The sequence below is a fragment of the Prionailurus viverrinus genome, chromosome D1 (assembly GCF_022837055.1).
Source record: "Prionailurus viverrinus isolate Anna chromosome D1, UM_Priviv_1.0, whole genome shotgun sequence".
NCBI classification, from domain to species: Eukaryota; Metazoa; Chordata; class Mammalia; order Carnivora; family Felidae; genus Prionailurus; species Prionailurus viverrinus.
The window spans coordinates 98,234,794-98,252,162 of NC_062570.1; the positions used below are offsets into that span (position 1 = coordinate 98,234,794).

The window sequence follows — 17,369 nt, forward strand, 5'->3', positions numbered from 1 at the left end:
CATTGGAGGCAAAGGGTTTTAGCGGTCTTCAAAAAGAGAAGAAAGATGGAAATGTGAACTTTGGACAGCATTTGCTTTGACCTGCCGTCTGTGCTCTGCCTGTCACACTGACAGCCTAACTCCCGTCCCCCTGCCAAAACAGCCCCTCCACAGGTTAGAACTGAAGGATAACAGGGCTTTGCACCCCCAACCAGTTGGCAAAGAGAAGTCTAGGCTAGAGCCCAAGATCCCAAAAACCAGAGGGGCCATCGAGAACCAGGTCAAGGAGACAGGAAGTAAAAAACTATATAAAGATCAGCTTTCTGGGCAGACGAGGGAAGGCTGGCCCCACCCAAGAAGGGCAAAGGAGACACTACAGTGGCAGAGACAAGCCCCCAGGGTCTGGGAAGAATCCATTTCCTGAGCACAGGTTTGGAATCCAATAGAGCCAAACGGCGTAAGATCACGGTGGGTTGCAAAAGATCAAAAAGATCTCGTCTTCCATCTTTCACGTTTTTCTACTTGCGTTGGTTTTTGTTTGTCTGTTTTACTTTTTATTTCCCTGAAAAAGTTCCTGCTGAAAAATTCCAGTCTTTTCAAAGGCTGCTATGGTGAAAGAGTTCTACTCACTCCCGTGGCAGCAATCACACTGCAGCCAACTTGGCATTGTAGAAGTCCTGCACTCCCTCTCCTGCCTGCTGTGCACTTCTCAGAAGAGAGGCTTTGGGGGAGGAAAGAGCTGGACAGAGAAGGACAATAGTAAGCAAATGCCTCCCAAGGACAGGGAGTTTTCATTTCCTTTGAGACTTACAACATATTAAATGGTATTCCTCTCATCCTCAAATAGGAAAACAATTCACCCAAAACAGCACTCCTGGATGCTAAAAGCATCCAGTACCCAGCTCTGTATCTGTGGCCTTGGGGGAGATTTCATAACACAACCACCGAAAGAGCAAAGTGACACGTGACAGCCCTTTGCCCTTACCCTGTCCACATTCCAATTTGATTTTCATCACCCCTTCTATCTGCTCCCGTCCACCCCTCCTCTCCTTTCCTCTCCTCTCCCCTTTCCTCCCCTTCCCTCCCCTCCCCTCCCCTCCTCTCCTCTCCTCTCCTCTCCTCTCCTCTCCTCTCTCCCAACCAGATTATTCCAACAGATTTAGGGGGAAGGTCTCACAGCTCCTTCCTGCCCCTTACTCCACCTTTTACCCCCCATCCTATCTTTCCCCATATTTGCCCATGTGGAAGGGAAAGGTGGCGGTTGGCATGATTTGTCCCCCAGAAATGCTCTTCATTGTTAGGAAACTAGTACCAGCCACAGTCTCTGAATCACTTCAACTCCTCGTTAAGCCGAGCAACCATTATTTAACATGTAGAGGCCTCCCGCCCCCCCTGCAAACTTAGCTCAGTAAGTATTATGGTCAGAGCACAGGGCTCTGAAGTCCTGATCGAAGAGGTAAATATCTCTTGAGAACAAGCATAACCAGCATGATGGAAAGCACTAGCGGAGATGCAGAGGGTCTGTTACTATTTCAGTGGTCTCTGTCTTCCCATCTCTGTGTGTGATGTCATCATGGCTCAGTCTCTTCCCAGCCCTGTCTCTCCTGTCCTTTCCTCCCCACCCTCCCTCCCTGCTCCTCATTTTACTGTAAGACGTACTGTAAGATGCATGATAGGTAGCCAGCAAAGAGGCCGAGAAGGATGGGAAGTCAAGAGTCACAGATAGGCCAGCAGCAGGACATGGCCTGGCAAGGACAGGGAAGGGAGGGGATTTGTGTGCCTGTCTGCCTACCAGTCCATAGACTGTGTCTCTCCTTCAAAATAAGTCCTCTCTGCCTACCTGACTTCCCCTTCAGTTCCTCACAACCTCCTCACCACCATCAGACCCCATCACTACTTCCTGTGGTAGGAGGGAATACTTGGCTAAGATATGTGAGATTGGGGATAATTAGCTCCTCCTGGCCAGCCAACCAGCCCCCCTCCTCTTGGACACTTCCCGCATTTGGGAGTGCACGAGGCCACTGCTCAGGGACAGTGCTCGCCCTCCCCACCAAAAACCCAGTTTCCGATGTGTACAGACTTCCCCCACACTGAGAGGGTTTAGCCGAAGCGCATACTACAGAGGATGAAGGTCATTTTCTGAAGCCCAGAAGACCCTGGGCCCATTCTAAACATCCGCAGGGTTGTATTAGCACCATCTGAGAGCAAGGAGCAAAAAGAGACCTTAGATACCCCCAGAGAAGCAGCAGCTTGATGGGGTCCTGCCCCTCTTGGCATTTTCTAGCACATTGGTTTGCCTTTTGCCCCTCTGTTGATTTCCTCTTCTCCATCTCTGAATTGTTCCTGACCCTCTCTGGCCTATTTGGTTTCCCTCTGAGGGGAGGGGAGAGCACCTTCCCCTACCGGCAGCAGCTGGCTTCAGGGCCCTGTTTAGTAGCTGTGTCCCTCTTGCCCAGGACTTGCTTCTGGCCCAACGTCTTGCCTGGGTCCCAACTCAGTTCATCAGGAGCATTTCTAGTCACTGACTATGGGCAAACCACCCAAGATCATCAGAAACAAGCCTTCAGTGAGGGCCAGTCTAATGCTTATCCACCTCCACTCCACTCCTGGGCCAAGAACCCTCTCATGATGGGCACTAAATCACTTAGTGCCCCCACTGCGATGCCACTACCTTGTCACACCCCAGCATGATAAACATCACTGCCCCAAAGCAGCTCATTCCACTCCACCATTCCACCATTTAACGTTTAGCTCTGGATCCACGGAGGTGAAAAATGAAAGCAGCTTCCAGAAGTTTGATTTCCTGGATCTGGCCCTTACAAGTACCCCATCGCCTATCTCATTTGCCCAGATTTGAACACCATGATAAGATCATCAGGAGTGGCCTGTGAGCATCAGTAAGATTCTGAAGCATTTATACTAAATGGGTATAAGTTCGTAAATGCAGTGCTTTCTGGAATCTTGAGGGAGACACTGAGAACTCTATAAATTTTCTTTGTAAATTAGTAGAACCATAGTCAGTGGAAATAGAGCTAAAAAAGACTTTGAAGACTTGGCAGCTAAGTTAGCTAAGCTCTTTTCAGGGCTGTCTCTCTTAGCTCACTCAGTCCTGGCTCAGTACCTATTGCCACTGGGTCTCCATTTTGCCTCAGTCCTTCTCATCGTTGCCTTTTTGTCTTCTTCTCTGTAGCTCCTCGTACCTCCTCCTATATCTCTCCTACCCTTTTTTCTCCCCAGACACTATGGACCAGAGCCCTTCACTGGGGTGGGTAGTCCAGGTGTCTTGGTACTTGAGTTGTGAGCCAGCAGGTTCCCCCACCCTTCAGCACACTAGAGGTAATTTGGGGACTCAAAAGCATCCTTCACTCTTCTTCCAACATCACTTTCTCTTAGCTACCTCAGCGCTGCCCACTCTGCACCTCCCCCTGCCCCCAGCTAATGCCTCTGATTCAATGGCTTGATAAAGGGGAACACAGAAACTTGTACGGCTAGGAAAAGACCAAAAGAAATGGAGTGCTTCCTTTTCTCTGTTCAGAACCTTTAGGAATGGCACCATGTACTCTCCAGAGTATTCAGCAGCCTCCATTGATGGGCACCCTTCCTGTCAAATAGAAAATGGTTTTCTTGTCTCAGGACCTCTTTGGGGAGCCTCACCCCCTCAGCCCTCAAAGACCAGGGGTCCTTGAGAAAGTGGGCCCTTGTGATAATGATGGATGGGAATTTCTAATGGAGTCTTGAATCTTACCACCATTCCCTTTGCCCAGGAGAGATGACTAGGTGCGTTGCTCCCCCAGCCCTGCCCCCAGCAACCACAACAGCTGTAATGCAATGAGCTGTCATCTCACCCAGTGCCTGCCCACACTACTTCCCATTCTCCTTCTCACCTGCATGTCCCTCTCTCAGACCTCACTTCTATCAGGCCTTATTTAAGATCGATTGGGGAAGGATAATCTCTCCTCACTCCTACAGCCCATTCTTTGGGCTCCTAGCTCCAGCACTTACCAACACCCTTATTCTTTAGTTTAATCCTCCCTTCTCATCCCCCAGTGGAGGGGTAGCTTGTGCAATTCTCATAATTACAGGGGAGCCAGAGAAAGTAGCTGGAATGGCCTATTTTCCTGGCTCCCTTTTCCTTCTCTCAGTTCTGATTCCATGTGAACGACTGGACTCAAGCAGCCTCTCGCTCGGCCTTCCAAGAGGGGCAATAATAATAGCTAGCACTTACTGAGGGACAACTATATGGCAAGCATGTATTTGCTCGGCGTTTCTGGGATGCCAGCTATAAATCCCTTCCACAGACTCTCTTTTATTTTGCCACATTTTCCATCTCTTTTAACTCCCTGTCTCTCTCTTCACCTCTGACTCCCCCTCTTCTAAAAAGCTACGTGGTGACCCACTGCCACTCTTCCAGAGGCCATATCTTCTGTGGTTGTACCTTTAGAGGATGGGCCATTCCATCCTGAGCTCCAACCAACCCTACATACTCTAAGGAGTCATTTCACAGTCCAGGCCTCCATTTTACCATCCAAGCCAACTCTTACTTCCAAGCCTTTGCAGAGAGACCATTTCCATGTGCAGTAACAGTACAGCCTCATGTGCCTGCCAGCCTGGTCCCTATCCCCTGGGCCTTTAGGGTCCCCAGCAGTGACCCCATCATTTCACCTAGGTCCCAGAACCTATTCAGGCCACAGGAATAGCCTCAGCTTTTCACATTCTACAAAAGCTGCAAAAGATACCTTAAACCCTGGCTTTCTGAGGGCTACCAGTGTCCTCACTCCCAGCCACCTTTACTCCCTCTGACCCGCTCATTTTCCCACCAATTTGGTAACTAATCAAGTCCCCCTTTACTAAAGTGACTCATTCGCTATGGCAAAACCACATTCTTTTGGAAGATTCATTTTGGATTTTTAGACCCCCAAATACATTCCTTCTTTTGAGGGAGAAAATTGCCTCTCACTCTACTAAAACGACGCTGGATTTTGAGCATGAAAAATGGCTTAACCGATATTGCAGCAACCGTTCCCCTACAGTCTCCAGATGAGGGAACTGGCGGGTAACTGCCACCGGCCCTACCCAGACTCATCATTCATTGGATTACTGATCTGTCAATCACTTCTGCTGGGCCAATGAGCAGCACTGCCTCACAGGAAACAGATTGGCGGGCAGGCGAGTGGTTTCCCTGGCTGTTAGAGCCTATGGAGATCACCCTGTTCCTTTCACGTGCTGCCCTGGCTGCTGGGAGCTGTGGAACATGAGCAAGCAGGCAGTGGGGAGGGGGCAGTCAAGTCTGCCTAGACCTACATGCAGGTTCGGGGCCTTGGAAGAAGAAGGGAAACAAGCTTAGCCTCAACTGAATGCTGGGGTTTAGTAATAGTGATAGTATTAGAGAGGCTGCACTGGCTAGATTCTACCCCACCCCTGGCATTGCCTCACGGTGTGACCTAGGGTCAGTCTCCCCGTGGTCCTGGTCCTCAGCTGCTTTTTCACAAAGAGTTGGTTGGTTCTCCATGATCTCTCAAATCCTTTTTTCTTTTTTATGTGTTGGAAGGCAAATTGCCTCAAGAAAGGGAGAGCCTGTCCTAACCACAGTCCAGTTAATTGAACATGAGGGAAGACAGTGGGTCAGAGGTGAAGAAGCACTTCCATGATCCAGAGCCAAGGGACTACTCAAAAGGAATGAAGGAGGGATGCCCTCCAGGCTAGGGATACTTTTCGGCCCTGGCACAGGAAGTGGCGGGGGGTGGGTGGTGAATCAGGGTCCGTGGCAGTTGCTTACTACAAGATTCTCTGAGTGTGGACTCAAAAGAAAGGACGTATTTTTGTCTAGCATCTACTCAAGCAGGGTTGGGGGTGAATCTAAAGGAGATTGAAGAATCTCCCCTAACCCCGACCCCGTGTATGGGTTGTTTTGTTTCTTTCCTGCAGTTCCCATAATCGGTCCTTTTGAAAACTTCCCACTGGCCATATCGAACAAGCATCTGTACCCAGAGTAAGAGTGAGTTCCCTGTATTTGCCATCTTGTCTCAACTAACACCACCTACAGAAGCTGACAATGACTGTTGGGCTTTTCCAGTGGATGCCGGAACCCATTTCTTGCAGCCTGGGGGGGAAGGCAGAATAACTGGCAGCAGGAGGTGAGTGTGGGTAAGGAAAGTGGAACTCCTCCTTCAGCCAGCCTCCTCACTCCTCTTCTTGTCCCCAGATCCTTCTGTCCAGCCTTTCCCTCCTCCCACCTGCTGACTCTAATCCACTCCGCTTTCCACCTTTCACTCCCTCCCCTAGAAACTCAGGAGGTCTTAAGGCATGTTTCAGGAAGCGCTGTTCCCTGGCATGGGCTCTCCACTGTCTGCTCCACTGAGAAGCAGTTGGCTTCCAGAAAGTTTGAGAAATTGCTTTTCAGCAAGAGGGCGGGCACCCCAGTCAGTTTAGGGTGATAGTCTCTAGTGAGTACAGTTGGCAAAGCCATTTCTCTGCCCCACAGGGTGTGAGTACTTGACATTGGCCCTTGTGAGTTAGAAATTGTTAGCTATGGAGGTGTAATAAGTTTGTCCAGACCCACAGTAACTCTTGCTGCTTAAGCTTCTACCAAAAAGATTTCTACTTGTCAAACCATCGGTCTCCCCACAGAGGGTGTCTCATTTTCCCTCTGTCTCATTTTTCTTGTTTTTACTGTTATCCTTACTGTCTCTTCTCTTGTGTCTTTCTTTCTGGTTTGATCTTTTTTTCCCCTTTTGTTTTCTGAGGCTAAACAGGAACCTGGAGAAGATGTGGGGATGGTGGTAATCCAAAGAAGGAGCCTTAACCTGAGCACCTGTCTTAGGAGGCAGACCCCCCTACCCTAGTGGGAGTGAATGTTGCCCCGCAACCTGGGTCCTCAGATGCTCTCTTAGGCACCACCTTGGTTTCAGATGTGTCCTCCAGACCTACCACAGATGGATGTCCCACATTCTAACCCAATATCCCCAAGGATTAGAACCCTGAACTCCTTTCTCCCGTGCCCACCGCGTGGCAGGCCCATACAGAAGCAAAACATAGTCACCTTTAGACTCTGGCATACTGAGGCCAGGCCCTGACCCTGTCGGCCTCACCTTCCTGCCAGTTGGTTACTCCATAAAAATATTGTTAAATAGAATTCTTGTGTCTAAATACCATTTCAGTATTTATTGTTTCAAAATATACCATTAAATTGCATTTTCCCCTCCTTCTCTTCCTCTTCCCCCATCATATCCTTCCTGGGACCAAAATGATAGGGACAGGTCGAGAGTGAAGGGAAAGTTGGGGAAAGCATGACTGTGTCAATTTCTCAGTAGAGAGCAACCATGAAGTGTGCTACACGCTCATGGGCAGAGGCCCCTGCTCCCCTAACAGAAGACGGTTTCGCTGAGCACAGGACACAGCACTCGGGTAGGAGGACATATCCCCTGCTTTGTAGGACATCATGTAACAAAGATTTACAGGTAAGAAGGATCATTGTGTTACTTGTAATAGTAAAAACCCTAACATAGTTACATGTCAGTTGGTCCTTATAGTCAACTATTAAGCAGCTGTTAAAAGCGCATTTGAAAACATTTTTTTCAGAGTGCCTGGGTGGTTCAGTCAGTTGAGTGTCCAACTTCTTCTCAGGTCATGATCTCACAGTTTGTGAGTTCAAGCTCTGCTGTCAGTGCAGAGTCTGCTTCTGATCCTCTGTCCCCCTCTCTCTCTCTGCCCCTGCTTCCTGCTCATGCTGTCTCTTTTTCAAAAATAAACAAACACGGGGCGCCTGGGTGGCGCAGTCGGTTAAGCGTCCGACTTCAGCCAGGTCACGATCTCGCGGTCCGTGAGTTCGAGCCCCGCGTCGGGCTCTGGGCTGATGGCTCAGAGCCTGGAGCCTGTTTCCGATTCTGTGTCTCCCTCTCTCTCTGCCCCTCCCCCGTTCATGCTCTGTCTCTCTCTGTCCCAAAAATAAATAAACGTTGAAAAAAAAAAAGAAAATAAACAAACAAAAAAAGAAAACATTTTTTCATGACAAGAGGAAAAAGGGAATTCTGAAACTGTATGTGCACTATGTTCATAATCTTATATAAAGCATCTGTGTGCGTAGAACTGATCACAAGGATAAATACCAAAAATTCCTGAAAAGGTGGAAGTTATGGCTGATTTTTACTTTGTTACAACTTTCTTGTTTTCTACAATGAACATGTATTATAATCAGGAAAAAAAAATGCAAAAGTAGTTGGCTCTGCTCGGTCGTAAATGAAGAAAGGATTGGCACTGAGCCATTGAGGAAGCCGATAAGGCTGGTGGTCCCCGCCATGACACCTTGGGCCAGTGGGGGCAGAAGTTCCTAATGGGAGCCAGGATCCTACAATCCTGCAGGTTCACAGGAAGACACAGATTTAGATCTGATGGAGGACAAGACAAGAGGCATTCTACCTTATCTCATCCCCCTTCACTCTTCCTTTCTCTTACCCTTTCTCTGTGCCGCAGTAATAAACACTCCATGCTTAAAGCCCAAAGACACGGGTTCAGATCCCAACCCTGGCACCTCCCAGCTGGGTAACTGGGCAAGCTCTTCAATCCTCCAGAACCTCAGCCCATTAATCAAACAAAGGTCACTTGTATCTCCAGAGCCTTTGCCATTGCTTTTCCCTGTTTCTGGAACACCGTGCCCCCAGATCCTCATGTTTTGTTTCCTGCTGGCTTTTGGGTCTCCACAAAAATGGCATCCCCTCAGAGAGGTCCCCTCAGTCACTTTCCATAACACTTTTTCTCTTTTATTTTCTCTGAGCACCTAATTAAACTTACATATTTGCTTTATTGCTTATTGTCTCCAAGAAATTAAATTCCTTGGGAGCAGGAATCTTGTCTTGAGTGCTGCTGTGTCACCATTGCCTGACATTAAATGAGCCAAGTACCAGGCGATACATTTGCACTGTTTTCTTACTTAATCTTCCTAAGTACCTCATGTGGTTCACAAAGGAGGGAGAGGTTAAGAACAGAGAGGTGAAGTACAAGGAGTAAGTGGCAGAGCCAGAATTAGAACTAATTCCGGAAGACTTTCCACTTCACTACGCTTCCCTCCCATGCAGCCAGCGTGGGGCCTGTTTTGGAGAGAAAGGGTTGGCACAGTTCAAGGGCAGGGAGCATCAAGAGCCAAGTCTCTGAGTCCAGAAAGTTCGAAATAGTGAAAAAGACTGACGTGGGTATGGTCATGGGGAGTAATGGGAGTACATGGTGGAAAGAGCCAGAGAGGGGCTTGGTTGCAGTTCAGGAGCTTGAGGCTGTTTCACGAAGGACCTGAGCAACACACAGTCTCTTTCGTTCATTCCATAAATCGAATCGAACACCTCCTGTGGGCTTTAAGAGATTCAGAACATCCCTGGAATGGGCAGTCCCCCATCCTTAACTGAACACCTACTGTGAGCTCTACATGGCTCAGGACCCATCTAGGCCGGGCAGTTCTTGTCCTTGTCTTCTCGGTGTCTGGGGTACTGCCTCAAGCCCACTGGGTGTCTGGTTAGCAGGGGTTACCTGCCCTGAGCAGAGACAGATGGGAGATTTCAGTCACCATTAAAGCTTTATTGACCAGCACGGCTGGAATTTCCCAGAGAGAGGAATTAATCTTGCTACCGACTGAGAGCAGACATCCTGCTGGGAGTAGTTACATAAATTCTGTTGCTCAAATTAATTAGGATTGTGATTCATTTGTTTAATGAGGAAGAATCTGATGGTGGCAAGAGGCAAGCCGTCGAGGCCTTGCAGAACCCAGGCCATCCCATGTGACCCTGTGGCAGGTGGGGGGACTGGCCCAGTAGGAACAGAGATCTGACACGGCGGAAGGAGGTGGTCGATCAGTAAGAAGAATAAACCGAGGCAGGCAGAGACAGCCAATCAGAATACGGTGCTGGTTTACAAGGGGAGGTCAGAGGCTCTGGGGACTCCCAAAGTTCATGCCGCACCAGCTCCTGGGCATGGAAGGGCTTCTCAGTGGCATCCAGTCTTCCACCCTCCTCTTTTGTCCAAGCTGTGGAGAAAAAATGCTAACGGCTGAAATCACGTCAGCGGCGCTCCGGGGACCCATCCAGCCATTTCCTCCCATCCCCCTAAATGTCAGATTATATTATTCACAGGAGGAAGGATTGTTTCAATAAAGCACAGACCTATTGGCCTGAAGCATATAGAAATCTTTTTCTCTTACTCCCACCCCTACTTAGAAAGGGACCTCCCCCCCGCCTTCTACCCCGAATGCCCCTACTGCCTGTTTAAGGTAAATCCCCAAACCTCACCGGCATCCTTCACTCTTGCTGTGAGGCCCCTCCTGGCCTGGGCCTTCCCTTGCATAAGACCTAGGTCTCAGCTGCAGAAATACAGTGAGAGGGTGGCGGCCGGGCCAGGGTGACAGCAGTGCAGGTGGAAAGAGGCAGGACCTCTGTGCAACTCCAAAGGGCATCTCACATTCTGGTCCAGGTGGATGGTGCCCTTTGGACTAGAACAGAAATGGTGTTTCCTGAAGGTGTGCTTCCTGGTGGCCCTGGAGAAAAGTGACCAGAGTCAGGAAATGGTTTGAGGGAGAGTCAAAAGGACCTGTTGCACAGACCGGGAGAAGAAAGGAGAAGAATGTAACCCTTAGGACTTCCTCACTCATGCCTGCGTCTACAGAAGTCCTTCCGGAGCCTTGTTCTCTTTTTAGGCGCTCCCATCCCTTATTACAACTGACCAGGAAAGCACAGCCTGGATGATCCACGAGGCGGTGCCACGGGGTTTTCCACAAAGCAGGAACACGGTTAAGAGCATGTGTTTGGCTCCCCAGGAAGTGTTGCCCTCTTCCCAGGTGAGGCTGAGATGCTCTTCCTGGAGCTCCATCAGTCCACCTTACTTAGAGAATGGGTAGCCACAAAGGAAAACTATCTAGGAGCCCAAAGTGCGAAAACTTGCGACTGAGGAAAAGTCTTGTGAGCTCTCTGGGTATCAGTGCCCTCGTCCTTGGGAGGCACCTGTCTCCTGCTCTGGAAGAACAAGAGCTTCTGTGCTTGCACCCTGCAGACTGTCCCCTCTTCAACAGACATAGAGACCTTTTTAAAATGTAAGTCAGATCTGGGGCACCTGGGTGGCTCAGTCGGCTAAGCGTCCACCTCTTGATTCTAGTTCAGGTCATGATCTCATGGTTTGTGAGATCAAGCCCCCCATCCAGCTCTGTGCTGACAGTGCAGAGCCTGCTTGGGATTCTCTCTCTCTCTCTCTCTCTCTCTTCCCCTCCCCCCACTCATGTGCTCTCTCTCTCTCTCTCTCCCAAAATAAACATTTTTTGAAAAATGTAAGTCAGATCTTGTCATTTCCCATGTTTTCCTTCCAAAGGCTTTCCAACACATTCAGAATTTACTTTTTTTTAATGTTTATTTGGGGGGGGGGAGGGGCACATGCAAGCAGGGGAGGGGCAGACAGGGAGACAATGGATCTGAAGGGGGCTCTGCACTGACAACACAGAGCCTGATGTGGGGCTCAAACTCACAAAGGGCAAGATCATGACCTGAGCCGAAGTCGGAAGCTCAACCACCTGAGCCATCCAGGCACCCCCGACACATTCAGAATCAAAAACAAAAACAAAAAGTCCGATGGCTAAGAAGGTCCACACACTCTAGCCCCTGCCTTGACCTCATGGTCTACAGCACCCCTCCCTCCCTCCACAAGGCCTTTGCACTGGCTGGTACCTTTCCCTGAAACGTTCCTCCCCGGCTGTTTGCGTGGGTGGGAAACTTAGCCTTTCTCTCTCTGTTTATGTGTCACCTTGGAGAGCCCTTCCCTGGCTACCCAATCGAAAACAGCCCAGGCTCCCTGCATTGCCCTGCCTTCTTTTTCATCACAATACCTTTTACCATTTGCCCTTTCACCGGTTTGTTCTCTGCCTTCCCCAACTTGGTTTGGGGCCTACAGACCAGGGATCTTCCCCACTGCATCAATCAGGGTCCAGTTAAGAAAACAGGAATTGTGCTAGATACTTCAATGGCGATAATTCACCGAAAGACATCAGTTAAAGACCTATAAGAAGGAGACAAAATGTAAAGGGAGCCCTGAGGAGGTAGCAACCACAAGAAACGGTGGGATTACGGGATTCCAGGAGCTCGGAGGAGGAGCCTGCAGAGTTGAGGCCCCGCCCCTCTAGCGAGGCACCGACCAGCTGCTGCCACCAGGACAAAGGGCCAATTCGAGGGCAATTCTGATGGGATCCAGCTGCCAAACGAGGATGGGGCAGGTCCCTACTTCGGCCTCCTGCCTTCCGCCTCCCTCTAGTGCCACTGCTGGCAGAAAAAGGAAGCCCCGCGACAACGGAGAAACGGTTCGTAGGGTCCCCACCCAGTGTCACACAGCAGAGTGTAACAGGTAGATTTGGAGCTGGAGGCAATAGCTCAATGACTAGAACACCTGTCTTGTACACTCCCTAACCCCCATGCCAGAGGAGTGCTTGGCTTATAGCAGGCACTCAACATTTGTTGAATGGATGAATGAATGATGGATGATGTACCACATAGGGAATTAGTAGCTGGGGGTGCAGAGATGACGGGCAGACTCTGATCACACTCTAATAAGAGAGACAGACACCATTTATGGTTCAGGATAAGTGTAATAGCAGAAACACCCTCAATGGGCTAGAAGCACAGGGATGGGGCCCTGCTCACACTGGCCATCAGAGAAGACCTCCGGGGAGAGGGGGGACGACCATGCTTCAGTTGGATGCTTGAGAGCAAAGAGGATTTGTGAGGCACAGAGGGACACTGAGGACCAACAATGTAAGGATGCAGGGTGCTTCGGGTCTGGGAACAGCTCGTGCAAAAGCAGAGAGCTTGGCAAGAGTGACTCAAGAAGTTCCCTGTGGCCAGAACATCCATGGGCAGTGGTGGTGGCCGAGCCTGGAGCATTCCAGTCCAGGTCATGAAGGCCTCGTATGTTACTCAAAGGAGGTTGGGCTTGGCCTCAAGGCACAGAAGTGCCAGTCAAGGTTCATGAGCCGTGAGTGACATATGTGACCCGAGGATTGTGATTTCACAGGCCTGAGAATGAAGGCTGGAGGCCAGCTGGAGACAGACCTGAGCCACAAGGATGGGCACCCATCTAACTGCCCCCAGTGGGTGCAGGGCAGTGCACGTAGCTTACACTGCAATGAAGCTGCATGAAGATGAGAAGCATATGAAGGGGATCTGAGCTGAGGCCCTGGTTGCTGAGGCTGGAGGAAGAGAAGGAAAAGCTTTGGAGGAGCTGGGATGCCTCAGCCTGGGCGCCCCCCCCCCACCCCCATCACAGGAGAACCCACGTTGAGGGGCCCTGAGAGTCAGCCAGATCCTAGCATCTTCCCCCTCACGAGCCCATCAGATTTTGGAGTTGGATGGGGCCTTGAGAGGCTGTGTCAGTGTCCCTGCAGGAAACAGATCCTAACTCAAATGGGTCACCTGAAGAGACTTTAGTGAGGAGGGACTACTTACAGAGAGATGGGCAGGATGAAAGAACCCAGGAAGGGGTGCTAGAGACTCCTGAGGCTGCAAACAGCTCCCCTCTCCCCTCCCACCCTCCAATCCGCTCTGCCAGTGGCCAGACCAGACTGGAGCCAACTGGCAAGGGCGCCCATTGATTTGTTTCACAGGGGTCAGCCTCCTGAGGCACAGAGCAGGTCAAAGAAGGGGAGACCCTACATCAGAAGGGACAAACAGAGAATAACAGCCTGATCGGTCTCAGTTTCCACCCTACTGTTCTTCCCACAGGAACAGAGAGAGGAGGCAACTTGGCCAAGGTCAGGTAGCAAGTGAGGAAAAGGCCCCTCTCCTGTGGGGTCTGGGTTCGTTGCCGACTGGGCCTGCACTGAAGACAGCCAAGTGAGGACAGCCCATCATCCTGGAGCTGCTGCCGCAAATCCAAATTAACCAGAGGAAGGCAGCAGGCAGCACCAGGGAGGATGAGCACCCAAGGGCCGGCCATGCACCCTCCATGTCCAGAAGGTAATAGACACCTGCTTCCTTGTCTCTTTGTGCCTGCCCCCTGGCCCCCGTTTTCCTCTCTTGAGTCCTCCCCAGGTGTGGGGACAGGAGCACAGCCCTGGGATTGGCAGGGACAAGGGGAGGAGACTGTGCTTTTCTGGTAGCCAGCCTTGCTCATCGATTCCCTAGAGCTGCTCACTGATCCAGCACAAGATGGTTTAATTGAAGTCATTACAATAAATGGTGCAGAAAAGCAACACCCTTAGTCTGCCAGGAGCCTCAGAGAAGCAGGGGAGGGCACTGGGAAACCCAGCGGAAGCAGCTGAAGTTAGCTCACAGTTGCTGTGGTGGAAAAGGGACTGGGCTGAGAAAGCAGGTAGTCCTGGGTTCAAATCCTGACTGGGTCACTAGCAAGCTGTGCACCCTTAGTAAAGTTCCTTTATCTTCCTGAGCTGCTGTGTTCCTGTCTCCAGGAAGCCTTCCCTCCTTCATCCCCCATTTCTCCTTCCCCCACACACCGTTAGCACTTGCTAACTTTGACACTGATTTGGCTTCCAGCACTCTCTGTCTGCTTAGCAATCTTTTCCCTCCGTAGTTTGTCTTCTCATCTAGATAACAAGCAGGAACTGTATCTTCTCTTTCTCACCCTTATGTGCCTATCACATGCCTAACATTGTAATTGTACCTAGCGGGGTGGGGGAGGGGAGGGGAGTGGCAAGGTGGAGTGAGGGGCAGAGATTCAGAACCGGGGGGTGGGCACAGAAAGAATGCAGCAGGGGCTGGTAGATGACAATCTACCCTGAGCTCCCTTCCCAGATAATTGGAACGATGCAGTCATTATATTCGTACACCTTTAGCATGAGACACAGCCCCCTCTGTGCCCAGGCCCAGCTGGCTCTCTGCTCGGCATCATGAACTACTATCTGATTCAGTAGCAGAGGACAGAGGATCCAGGTCATGAAATCATCAAATTCTAGCATAAAAAGACAAAATCATGCAGCAAAAGTGATATCTTGGTACTTCCAAGTCTAAATCCTAAGGAGCCTTGCAGCTTCCATGTGGGGTGTCTTGGAACACCTGATCTTGGAATGTTCCCTCTCAGAACTCAGACATCACACCATGAGAAGCCCAAACCATGTGGAGAAGCCAGGTCGAGGTACTCCATTTGCCAGGGCCAGCCGAGTTCCCAGCTCATGGCATCAACTGCGAGCCCTGAGAGTGCGCCATCTTGGACATCCAGCCCCATGGAGCCTGCAGGTGACTCCAGCTCTAACCACGACCTGATGCAACCACTTGAGAAATCCCAAGAAAGAATCTCCCAGATGAGCCCAGTCAACCCGTGGAACTGTAAGAAATAACAACAAATTCTTATTTTATGCTTCTAAAAATATATTTGTAAATAAAGCCTACAGAACTGTCATTTTACTAGAGCTCAGAGATTCCATGTGATGTATCCAAGGTCGCACAATGAGGCAGAGCCCGGTGCGTTTAACTGTGGCCACCCTATCGCCACCACCAGAGAAGATAAAGAGAAGTGAGCTATCCAGGGCAGGAGTGAAGAGGGAGAGAGGAAAAGAGCTCGATTTTATAGAAAATGTCCCAAGTTAATTCTGTTTAGCAAAAAAATTATTCCTTGAATGTGTATGATTTTTTTTTTTTTTTAATTTTCAATGAGCATCTCACAACTTCTAAGAGTTTACAGAGTTAATGGCCCTGAATTTCAACCTTGGGTTGGTTTTATTTTTCTTTCCCCCTTGAGATAATTAGCCATGAGCTTAGCTGAGTACATTTGTCATGTCGGTTAGACAATGGCTTCAAAGGAAGGGAAAGGGCTCAGAAAAGAAGGCCAAGCGACAAAGCAAAACCTCCTAGGGAAATATTCACATTTCTTGAATGATCTGTCATCAAAACTGCGTGCACAGGTGGGAGGGCACGAGCGAGCATCAGGGCAAACTTTACCAGGTGGGCCTCTGCACCCACTAGTGCTTTGAGTTGATCTGAACCAAACCCATCCCCGGGGCAAAAGCAACACCCCATTCCCATCTCACTACCCTCTGTTTGGCTAACCCACAAGCCCAAAGGATAATGTTAGATTGGCCTTTCATTTTCAGTGCCCTCAATTTAAGTAATTTTTTTTTTTTTTTTTTTTTTTACATCTTGTGCTGCTCAATATACTGCAATGGAGGATTCAGGGAAGATGCACGTCATTGTCAGCAAAGCACCAAGCCATCTGGCCTTCGTTGTACCTTTGAGTTGATGTGAAATTTCCGGCTTCACATTTGGACAGTCCTTGATCTGAGCACCAGAGCCCCAGAGGTGATTGGGAGCATCACTGTGAGAAGCCACCATTTTTTGGACACCAACTGCGATCCACAGTGTCCCAAGGGCTTTATTTATTTTAATCTTGTGTTTAATCTTCCAGTTTAATCTTGTGTTTAATCTTGTGTTTAATCTTCCAGTAACCCTATGAGGGCAGGACTAATACCTCATTTTAAGGATCAGAAAATTTAGTCTCAAAAAGAAATGCATGCCAAATTGCAGAGCTGCAATTCAAACCTAGGCCTGCCCAATTCCTAGGATCTGCTCTTTCCTGTATGCCGATTCGATCAGTTATATATTGCTACAATAACATCGTGAAACAATCACGAAACCTCAGCGGTATACAACAATAAGCACCTATTGCGTACCCATCTGGGATGGTTAGCTAAGTGGTTCTGCTGATTATGGCAAGGCTCACTAACATGCCTACACTTTGGTTGGCCTTTGAGTGATGGAGGCTGTCTCAGCTGGGACAGTCGGGGCCACTCAGCTCCACTCCACATGTCGCTCATTCTCCATTAGGCCAGCCCAGGCATGTCCCCATGGCAGTGGCAGAGTACAAGAAAGAAAGCAAACCAGACTGATGGCACAAGTAATTTTCAAGCTTTTTCTTACATCACATTTGCCTTTATCCCATGGGCCTGAGCAAGGTACATTGCCAAGCCCAGAGTCAGAGAAGATGAACATTGCAGATGACATGGCAAAAGGTGGGGTGTGGGGTGCAGGGAAAGATAAAGATTTGTGACCACTTCTGCAATCTATCCACTAACCTTGGGCAAGTTAGAGCCCCCTCTTAGAGCCTCTGTTCCTGCACTTTTTTAAATGTTTATTTATTTATTTTGAGAGAGACAGAGAGCAGGAGAGGGGCAGAGAGAGAGGGAGACAGAGAATCCCAAGCAGGCTCCTCACTTGTCAGCACAGAGCCCGACACAGGGCTTGAACTTGAGAACTGTGGGATCATGACCTGTGCCAAAATCAAGAGTCGGACACTTAGCCAACTGAGCCACCCACGCACCCCAATATTTTATTTTTAAGTAATCTCTACACCTAACATGGGGCTTGAGCTCACAACCCCGAAATCGAGTCGGACGCTCAACTGATTGAGCCACCCAGGCACCCCTGTTC

At 49.6% G+C, this 17,369-nt stretch overlaps 2 long non-coding RNA genes across 7 annotated transcripts; one reads left to right on the forward strand and one right to left on the reverse strand.

The window, feature by feature from the left end:
• The first annotated feature begins 5,201 nt into the window (after nt 1-5,201).
• LOC125177200 (uncharacterized) lies at nt 5,202-16,346 on the forward strand. 5 transcript variants are annotated; one of them, XR_007156528.1, is made up of 6 exons: nt 5,202-5,286; nt 5,905-6,113; nt 7,287-7,436; nt 13,713-13,946; nt 15,028-15,272; nt 16,111-16,346. It is a non-coding gene; the product is annotated as an uncharacterized LOC125177200 (long non-coding RNA). The 5 variants fall into 5 exon arrangements; XR_007156527.1 differs by having other exon boundaries at nt 7,290-7,436; XR_007156530.1 differs by having other exon boundaries at nt 7,290-7,436; nt 16,118-16,346.
• Nucleotides 8,452-12,290, reverse strand: LOC125177201 (uncharacterized). Of its 2 annotated transcripts, none has more exons than XR_007156533.1 (3): nt 11,828-12,290; nt 10,248-10,492; nt 8,452-9,985 (listed from the first exon to the last, which is right to left on the reverse strand). It is a non-coding gene; the product is annotated as an uncharacterized LOC125177201 (long non-coding RNA). The 2 variants fall into 2 exon arrangements; XR_007156532.1 differs by lacking the exon at nt 11,828-12,290 and adding an exon at nt 11,670-11,815.
• Nucleotides 16,347-17,369: the final 1,023 nt, after the last annotated feature.